A 9,974-nucleotide genomic window follows, 5' to 3' on the forward strand; every position below is an offset into this window, starting at 1 on the left:
AGGCCGGGTGTGGCCATCCCTGGGTCTCATCGTCAGATGAGTTGTGGGTGTCATCTCTCTGAGTCCTTATTTGGACAATTTCTTGGCACACATTCCACTGATACTGTAACTTTTTCCTACTGCTATAGCACAGGTCCTGTTAAAGGTAGCCTCAAGGACCACATTGTGCCTCACACATCACACCCTCCCACTTTTCAGTATAACACACTGTTTAATTAGGCCTTCATCCCAGGGATCCTGTATGTATTTTTCCCACCACAAAGCCCAAACCTCACTGCATACCTGCAAGCAACTCTTTCTGAATCTTGGCCCACCCCAGCAGACACTGACTTCCCTCACATCAACACCACAGCCTTTACCTTGGCAATGAGCTATTATGTGAGGTAACAGAGGCTTGACCACACCTCTGTCCAGCTTATTCCTCTGTGCCTGAGTGCAGCATGAGGAACAGCCATGCTTTCCCAAACTGTGCTGAGCACTCCGCCCCAGCACTGTGGAAGGCTTTCCCTGTGGTGAGTTCATCTTATTAACAAAGCCTGAACATAAAGTTACCCTGTCTCAGATAGCAATGTGTATATTGGTAGGGAAGATACATGATAGCATTCAGTGTCCTCTATAAGTACTTTCACACATATGACATGGACCTGCAGACAGAGCACACATACATAGTGCAAATGTCCATAATCACAGAATTAGAGGGTGGAGTGCTTTCATGGTGTTTCCTCTGATAGTGACATAGATATTTCTTTCCATTGTGATAACTGAGTACAAATGAAAACATTGCTACTGCAGGGACTGGAGTCCTCAGGGACGAGCAGATGGCCGTTCCCCACGTGCTTTTCCTACCTTCCCTGGAGAAGCTGTGCATGCTGGTCTAATGTGGCCATTCAAACAGGAATGGATCCTTCTTCGTTACCTATGCTGGGTGCTGAGTTCTGGTCTAGAGACACCTGTGCAGCTTCATCTTAAGGCCTCTCTCCCCGGTGAGACGAGGGGGTTCTCTCCCTGTGGTCTTGAGGGACCAGTCCCACTGCTATAAGATGTCTGACCCCTGATCTTTCTAGTTCTTAGGATGAACTGTCCTCAGGCAGGAACATTTCAATGACCTCACTATGTTTCATTCTCCCCATTTAAGGCCTCAATGAAGAAGTGTCCCACACTGAGTCACTCACACGATGAATTTCAGGTAGCATCCATCCCAGAAAACAGCCCAAACTTACCCAGACAGTTGGACCTGCTTCAAATCCCAGCCCTCCTTGGTGGACTCTGTGTTGCCCTCAGGCAAAGAACACTGATGTTTCTGCAGCAGAGATTTACCTGTGAGGTCACAGAGGCCTCACCTCACTTCATTCTGAGAATCCCAAAGGGCATCCTGGCCTCAGTTACCTCCCAGCTTGGCCCATCCTTATTCTCTCCCAAACTATGTCAAGCATCCTTGGAAACACATAGATTTGGGGAAGTAGCTGAAAGTGTTTCAGAGACACCTCCATGGGAATCACTTCCATGCGTCTTGTGGCAGCCCTCCATCTCTTCTGAGGTCACTGCATCCTTGAGAGGAGGCACACAGTTGACAGTGCTGCCTCCTCATCTCAAATGTCTGAACTCACCCTGTGTCTCAGCATCTCAGATTCTCCATAGGCATCACGGTTTATCGCTGGCACTCAGCTGCAGGGTGCCATCTTCTGTCCCTTGCATCTGGCTCCAAACGTGACCATACCTCGTTTCCCATTTTCCCTCTGCACCACTAATCTTTTGTGGTGGGTGGTGGGTTATTAGCTGAGTGTTAGCCTGCAAGGCACTGGCCCTTAGTTTTAGAGGGAACAGTACAAAATATGTCAATCAACAGTGAATAAATACACAGCATTCACGAGCCACAGTAGAATGAATTGCAGAGCCCAGAATGAGGTGTGAGAATCCTGGGAGCACATGCTTTCACTTGTCCTATCCTCAGTGGACCTTCCACCTGAATAACTGTGTTTGTGAATAATCATCCTGTCTAGATATGTCTCAAGCCACTGTCCACATGCACTTGCAGTTTATGCAGTGTGGGGAATTCGTTCTGTTACCTGCTCTTTCCTGGGACTCTGTCAAGTCCATGCTTCCCCTGTGCAGGAGCTGCAGTCTCAACCACCAGATTTCCAGTGTTTCTCATGACGGGGTGGTGGGTGTAAAGCATGACTGACATCCAACACTGGGGATTACTGAGCACACATGGCCATGGGTCCACTGTGCATTCTCTGTAGTTATTCAGAATGTGGAAAGTTCAGTGGATAAGTGTGAGAAGCTTTAAACCTTGCCTGAATTAGCCTGGCTCTCCCTCTGGAGACCAAGTGTCCAGCTTCTGGCATGAGGATGTTTTAGGAGAGTTGCACTGTGTTTTTGCATTCAGATAGGTTCCCATGTAACATGACTCATGAGCATGTGGACCTTGTGGGTGTCATTTGGAGATTGTGGGAAGTCAGAGTGCCTGAGGGAAGGACAGGCTTTTACAGCAGGTGAAGGAGTCGCCATTGTTGTGTCCCGAGTCTGGCCATGTGCTGTCTCCTGCACAGGCTCATTGTGGCTGTAGCTGGCCATCTGACATGGAACACAGGTTATGTATGGATATATTTGGGCACAGAGAGACCCATATCATTCATTATTATGATAAGTTGTTCCCTCTCCTCAAAGTATCACCTTCTCGTGACGGATGCAAGGACAAATTTTGGCCAAACCTGGTTAAAATCCTGGAATGAGAATTTAAAGTGGAGTAATTGTCAAGTCACCTGCACCAACATCAAAGGGCACACTGGTGTCTTAATTCTATGTTGAAACTCACACTTACGTGTGTGGTTCAGGTTTAATGACCCCTATAAATTTACTTCTCAGTAGCTGAAGTTTGGGTCAGTTTTCAGCCAGCCTAGTCTCTCCCAGGATCTGCAGTTTCAAGTCTCTGACAGTAGAATTAGGGGGAGCCTAGCTGTCCAGTGTTTCCTGGTGGGAATTCAGATCTTCCACTGCCCTATCCCAGCTCATATAGAACTCGGATCCCACACTGCACATCTGCATTAAAACTGTCACACGAAGCAGCATGTTCATCATAATGATGAACAGAATGAGTGACATCACTAGAAAGCACAATGTAAGCCACAGGTTGCTGCTACTCATGCATAGACCATGGTCAGTGTTCGCTGTAAAGAAGCAGTACGTCTAACTTTGTAACTGGAGGTGGAGATGGCTGAGGAGTTCCCACTGTGTCTGTCCCATGTCTTTCCTGTTCAGTACATCTAACTTTGTAACTGGAGGTGGAGATGGCTGAGGAGTTTACCACTGTGTCTGTTCCACATCCTTCCTGTTCACCAGCTGACAGGCACTTGGTGGTTTCCAGTTCTTGGCTATTGTGAATGGCACTGCTCTGAGCCTGTGAGCAAACCTCTGACACACTGGTTGTGTCCTCTGGATCTCTACCCAGGAGGGTGATTGCTGGATCTCATGGTGGCCAAATCACTGTGTCATGAATAGCCTCCTTTTATTTTTCCATAATATCAGGATATTCATGTGCATAATTTTTGTTATTATTTACCAGTGAAAATTCATTCAACTTTTAAAAAGTACTGTGAATCTGTCCATGAGCCCAACCACATGGATGGGGAGCTCACTGGTCCCATGGGAGTACCTACTATTATTATGCTAAATGAACTGGGTGTGAAAATGTCTCCATATTCCTGTTTACTCCCATAGATTAGTGCAGCTCTCTGACCTCGTCAGTTTCTTTGAGCAGTGTAGAGTGGTTAACAGAGAAACTCACAGTTGTTCAAAAAGCAGAGAGCAAATGCCAATGGAGTGCTCAGTCACTAATGGGACATCTGTATCACCCTCTTCCCCTTGATCAGGGAACACCATGAAAGAAGAGCAGAGAGGACCAGAGTGAGACAGTGTGTTCTGGACAAGAGCAGACCGCTGCACTGACGAACTCCCAGCATCTGTGGCTGCCTCTATAAGACCCGAACAAGATCAAGCCCGTCACATTCCAGCACAGAGGGTCGAGGGGCTCATGTGCCCTCATCACCAGCTGAGGAGGGGTGGAGAGTTGATGGTTTCTGCTGAAGGGGTCAGTTGTCTCTAAGGGTGTGGATTCTGTTAAGTTTCCTGTGCTCCAGTGGGTGGACACATGCCTGCACTACATGTACAGCTCCAATCTGTCAGTTTTATTTTATTTTAGCAGGAACAAAGCTGGCAGGTAGGTAGCTGATGGTTGATCTGGAAGGAGTTAGAGGAAGGATTCTGTTCTTGTACCAGCTGTTCTAAGGCCTGTAGCTTCTCTTTTGTTACAGGCCATTGCTGAACCCATACAGGCTTGTCTGTTAACCATTTTAAAGGTAGGCTGTTGGTGTCTTTGAAAGATCAGCAGCTGTTGTGCCCTGTTCTTGTACAGTCTGGATGGTCAGTGACTTCTTTATAATGTCTTCTAATATTTTTCTTTCCTAATTCTTCAATTCTGTCCCAAGCATTCAAGGCTGCCATTCGCATAAAATTAGGGTGTGGTCATCCTATAAAGATTGTCTTTGTATATCAGCATAATCACCCTCTCCAAGAAGTTGATCTTGGGAAATTTCCATACCTCTAGCCCTACATCATTGTTCAATGGTCTTAGCCTCGTCTTTCCATGAGGTCCTCCATTGTAAGTGGGGACCAGAACTCTAAGACTGCTGTAACCAAATCTTTCCAGTCTTGAGGGATAATTCTATTACAAGTTGACTACAAGTTTAACATTTGCTTCACAAATGGAAAATGCATACCATATGACACTATAGCTTCTTTGAATCTCCTCAAATGTAACATTTGCACAGGAGTCCAACCAGCTCATACACAGCTTTGAGCATTTGGCAATTCCTGTATGGTTACTGGATAGACTAAGGTTGGCTGTTTGAAAGCCTTAAGCTATTTCTCTATAACTGTATAATGCAATGTTGAGATTGTTTCACATTTAAATTCCTCTGTCTGGGTCTGAATTTCTCTATAATCTGTTTTAACAAGTTTTTATAAAATTTTTATCATGGCACTCACATTAACCAACTTTTTTAATGATAAAGCAGAAATGATCAAACAAATGATATATAAAATGTAATTGACATTACATCAACATTAATTATCCTCTCACTTAATTGTTCCATTTTCAGATCACCTAATGTGTTATCAAACAGAGACCAAACACCCTCCATTGTCAAAATGTTTCCCATTTTTTAATGTAGGGGAAAAAATTCTTTTAACTAATTTCTCCCTATAAGAAATCTTAATTGATTCACCAACTCTGCCAACTACATAGAACAGTAGAAGCCCAAGCGGGTTTCAAGGCAGCTACCTAGTGTGGTAGCAGCCCCAGAGGGGGATCCAGGGAGAGCCTAAGACCATTGATGTAGGGCTAGAGGTATGGAAATTTCCCAAGATCAACTTCTTGGAGAGGGTGATTATGCTGATATACAAAGACAATCTTTATAGGATGACCACACCCTAATTTTATGCGAATGGCAGCCTTGAATGCTTGGGACAGAATTGAAGAAGTAGGAAAGAAAATATTAGAAGGCATTATAAAGAACAGTCACTGACCATCCAGACTGTACAAGAACAGGGCACAACAGCTGCTGATCTTTCAAAGACACCAATAGCCTACCTTTAAAATGGTTAACAGACAAGCCTGTATGGGTTCAGCAATGTCCTGTAACAAAAGAGAAGCTACAGGCCTTAGAACAGCTGGTACAAGAACAGTTAAATGCTCAGCATATTGAAGAATCAACCAGCCCTTGGAATTCTCCTGTATTTGTTATTAAAAAGAAATCTGGTAAGTAGAGGATGGTAACAATCTAAAAGCAATTGACAAGGTAATTCAGCCAGTGGGCTCTCTACAATCTGGAATTCCCTTAAGGACTTAAATAGTCCAAGAGAATTATCAGCTGAAGCTGAGAAATAATTGGCTTTGGTGGAAAAGAAAATACAGGATGCACATGTGGATTGTGTGGATCCAAAGCTTGATTGCATTTTGGTTATTTTACCCTCTAACCATTCTCTTACAGGAATTTTAATGCAGAGGGAAGATATTATATTGGAATGGATATTTCTATCAAATAAACAGAGTGAAAAATAAAACCTATGTAGAAAAGATGTCTGACTTGGTTTTAAAAGGAAATTTGAGACTTCATCAATTATCAGTAATAGACCCAGCAGAAATTGTAATCCTTTAACTAAGGATGAAATTGACAAATTATAGGCAGAAAGTGAATCTTGGCAAAGAGCTTGCAGTAATTTTTTTTGGAAAGATTAACAACAAAGAGAGAGATTATCCCCAAAGCTATAGAATTAAACTTATAAAGAGAGCTAATTGGATCCTGCCTTGTATTGTATGGGAAACACAAATATCTGGAGCCCCTACATTTTATACAGATGCAAACAAACAAGGAAAGTTAGGTTACAAATCAGAAAATTTAAGTAAAATGGTTCAAAGTCCTTATAATTCTATCCAAAAATCAGAATTATATGCCATTCTGATGGTATTAATGGATCTTTCGGAACCTCTCAACATAGTCACTCACTCTCAGTATGCCAAAAGAGTGGTTTTACACATAGAAACCACTGAATTTATCCCTGATGAATCAGAATTAACTTTGTTATTTATTCAGTTACAAGAAATAATCAGGAATAGGAATCATCCCTTATATATAACTCACATCTGATCCCATATGGGTCTGCCAGGCCCTTTAGCACAAGGAAATGATGAGACTGACCAACTATTGATAGGAAATATGCTGGAGGCCTCAGAGTTTCATAAAAAACATCTTATAAATAGTAAGGGTTTAAAAAGGGATTCTTCCATAACCTGGAAACAAGCCAAGGAAATCATAACAAAATGTCCTATTTGTTCTTTATATAATCAAATTCCACTACCAGCAGGATGTAACCCAAAGGGTACTCAGAGGAATGAAATCTGGCAGATGTATGCATTTCATTTTGTAGAATTTTGAAAATTGAAATAGGTTTACCACACCATTGATACCTATTCAGGATTTCAATGGGCAACTACTCTGAGTTCCAAGAAGGCTGATTCTGTAATCAGAAGCACACATTTGGTAGGGAAAAGCAAGGAGGCTAACAGAAAAGGAGGGATTTTAACTCTCCAAGTGTTTCCACAAATGAACCAAATACAGTCTAGGTTTGTCTGTACTCGTGATTCTGAATGAAGATGCTGTGTGCTCCTTCTCAACACTTTCCTGCCCATGTATCTAAGTGGAGATGTCCCAGCTTAAAACAATGGTTCACCACCTCTGCTCTGAAGAAAGAGAGATTTCCCAAAAGAGTAAGAAAATCAGAGAGAGATGATTTTACTTCTTTCTCACCAAACCTGACCTGAGGACTCCTTTATCCACTGTTGTGTGATATTTTGTTTGTGTTCTGACAAAGTTGGCCTAGAGATCAGAGGGTGGAGCTAGCCTCTAGTTAACCATAGAGGCCAGGCAGTGGTGGCACACACCTTTAATCCCAGCACTTGGGAGGAGGAAGCAGGAAGATCAGGAGTTCAAGGCCATCCTGGGCTACATGAGATTGAACCAGTCTAAAAGAGAAACAGAGCCAGGCGGTGGTGGTGGTGCACACCTTTAATCACAGCACTAGGGAGGTGGAGACAGGAATATAAGGTGGGTGGAGACAGGAGGCGGTGGTGGTGGTGGTGGTGGTGGTGGTGGTGGTGGTGGTGGTGGTGCACACCTTTAATCACAGCACTAGGGAGGTGGAGACAGGAATATAAGGTGGGTGGAGACAGGATCCCACCCCCGTTTGGTCTGAGATTTTGTAGAGGTAAGAAGTCTCTAGTGGTTGCTGCTCTGCCTCTCTGATCTTTCAGGCAAGCTTTATTTGTCAGAACACAAATAAAATATCATCCAACAATCCACCTCTATCAGCACAATGTCAGTGCCCACAACAACTGCAATTGTGGACTATAGATGCAGATTAGAGAGGGAAGGATGGGAAGGAGGAAAAGGAAGAGAGACAGAACACACACACACACACACACACACACACACACACACACAGAGAGAGAGAGAGAGAGAGAGAGAGAGAGAGAGAGAGAGAGAGAGAGAGAGAGAGAGAGGCGAATTTCTTACTTCTTAATAACCCAAGCCTCAAACTCAGTCAATTACAATAACACATAAAACAGTCAAATATTTAAATATTTGTAGTTGTATTGTATCAGGTTTCCCAGAAACAGGAGTCATAAAACACATTATTTATAAAGAAGTATTTCCTCCCCACCCAAGTAACCGCTTCCCTTGGTAACCAAGCAGCTGTTGCCAGTCACTGGGGGAGAGGGTGGACGCTCACTTTACTGCCATTCTGTTCTCTGCAAGGGGGCAAGGGTATACCTACTCTCCAATTCTCCTTAGCCTTCAGACTTTCAGAAAAAATCAAAGTCCATTCTAGCACATTAGGCTGGATCAATTGGCCATATACTTCGAAGTGGTCCTCACTGAGAAAGGAAACCTCTGGGTTTTCTACTCTCAAGTTGGTGTTGCTCAGCCTGGAATGTACTCTGGGTCATGCTCCAGCGGATGCCCTTTGCAGTCATGGCCACCAGACATTCTTCTTTCACTGTGGGAAAGTGTCTGGTCCCTTTTCTCTTTGTGTGCATATTTGAGTCACAGGAAATGGTCTTTACATCCTACTTGGGAATGAATGAGGTGTGAGAATTTCACAAAAATGCTTCCGGTCTTTATCAGACTGAATCTTCTTTGTTGCTTTTACATAATGCTTAAACATTCTAACAACGTTAAGAGTGATGTGGATTCCTTAGGGAAAAATCGGGCATAGAGATAATGAAGGGAATAAATGGAGGAAAATATGAATTAGGGCCGGGCGGTGGTGGTGCACGCCTTTAATCCCAGCACTCGGGAGGCAGAGCCAGGTGGATCTCTGTGAGTTCAAGGCCACCCTGGACTACCAAGCGAGTTCTAGGAAAGGCGTAAAGCTACACAGAGAAACCTTGTCTTGAAAAACCAAAAAAAAAAAAATATATATATGAATTAGAAGGTTTTCATCACTCAGAAACATCTTCATATTTTCAAAACGCTACCTGTATAATGGCTCATAATTTCATGACAAATCTTGTTACTTAAAAATTAAAGTTATGACAATGTTATAATTCTTAATGTAAATTATGGTTATTGAACTCCACCTCAGTGGAGCCCAGAAAATAAACCTGAAACAGTGTCTATTATCTACCAGAGACGATGAAGGATAATGGAAATCACATCGGTCTTGCTTAGAGTCAAAAGATGAATTTAGATCTAAGTTCCGACACTAACCCACAGTGTGATCAAGAGTAAAAGTTGCACCTCTGCTAAGCTGTTTCATCTACTAAACAAAAGGCCTAGATGTTATCCCGAGGCCCTTCCAGTGTTAGCATGTGATGTCAAGTGGAGCGGATCCAACAGGTGAGCACCTTGTAAATTGTTTAAACACTGGCAAACACTTCAGAGTTCTCAGATTATTCATTCTGTTCTTCATGTGTTGGTGAACTTGTCCTAATGTCTACTTCTATTCAACCAATGAAAACAATGCCAAAAAGAAAAGCCACTTAGCAGCTATTCTGCTGGGGACAAATGTATTCATTCTCTAAGCAGACAAAATTGACGTACGATAGAAATGACTTAAGCTCTTTCTTCCAGCAAAGTTACCAGGTAACCCATAACAATAGAAAGAACTCCATTTGTACAAAAAAGAATCATAGATGCAGCTTGGGGGACAATGGAGTAATACAATAATCTAATCTTGTTCCATAGCAGTGATGGCAAATTCCAGTGCATACAGGAACCCATGCACATAACAGAATTTTCTCCTTACATCCTACTCACTCCACTGAAGGAGCAAGCCCAAATGTGACGGAGGAGGCAGCAGTGAGTGAACTGGAAAAAGTACATGGATGCAATAAAGAGAGCTAGTGAGTCTGA

At 43.0% G+C, this 9,974-nt stretch overlaps 1 long non-coding RNA gene across 3 annotated transcripts; it reads left to right on the top strand.

The window, feature by feature from the left end:
- Positions 1-350: 350 nt before the first annotated feature.
- LOC131915886 (uncharacterized) lies at positions 351-9,974 on the top strand. Of its 3 annotated transcripts, none has more exons than XR_009380459.1 (4): positions 351-512; positions 3,873-4,090; positions 9,250-9,458; positions 9,807-9,974. It is a non-coding gene; the product is annotated as an uncharacterized LOC131915886 (long non-coding RNA). The 3 variants fall into 3 exon arrangements; XR_009380460.1 differs by having other exon boundaries at positions 9,810-9,974; XR_009380461.1 differs by lacking the exons at positions 9,250-9,458; positions 9,807-9,974 and adding an exon at positions 6,051-6,111 and having other exon boundaries at positions 393-512.

This window comes from Peromyscus eremicus, chromosome 8a, assembly GCF_949786415.1.
Source record: "Peromyscus eremicus chromosome 8a, PerEre_H2_v1, whole genome shotgun sequence".
In the NCBI taxonomy this organism is placed as follows: Eukaryota; Metazoa; Chordata; class Mammalia; order Rodentia; family Cricetidae; genus Peromyscus; species Peromyscus eremicus.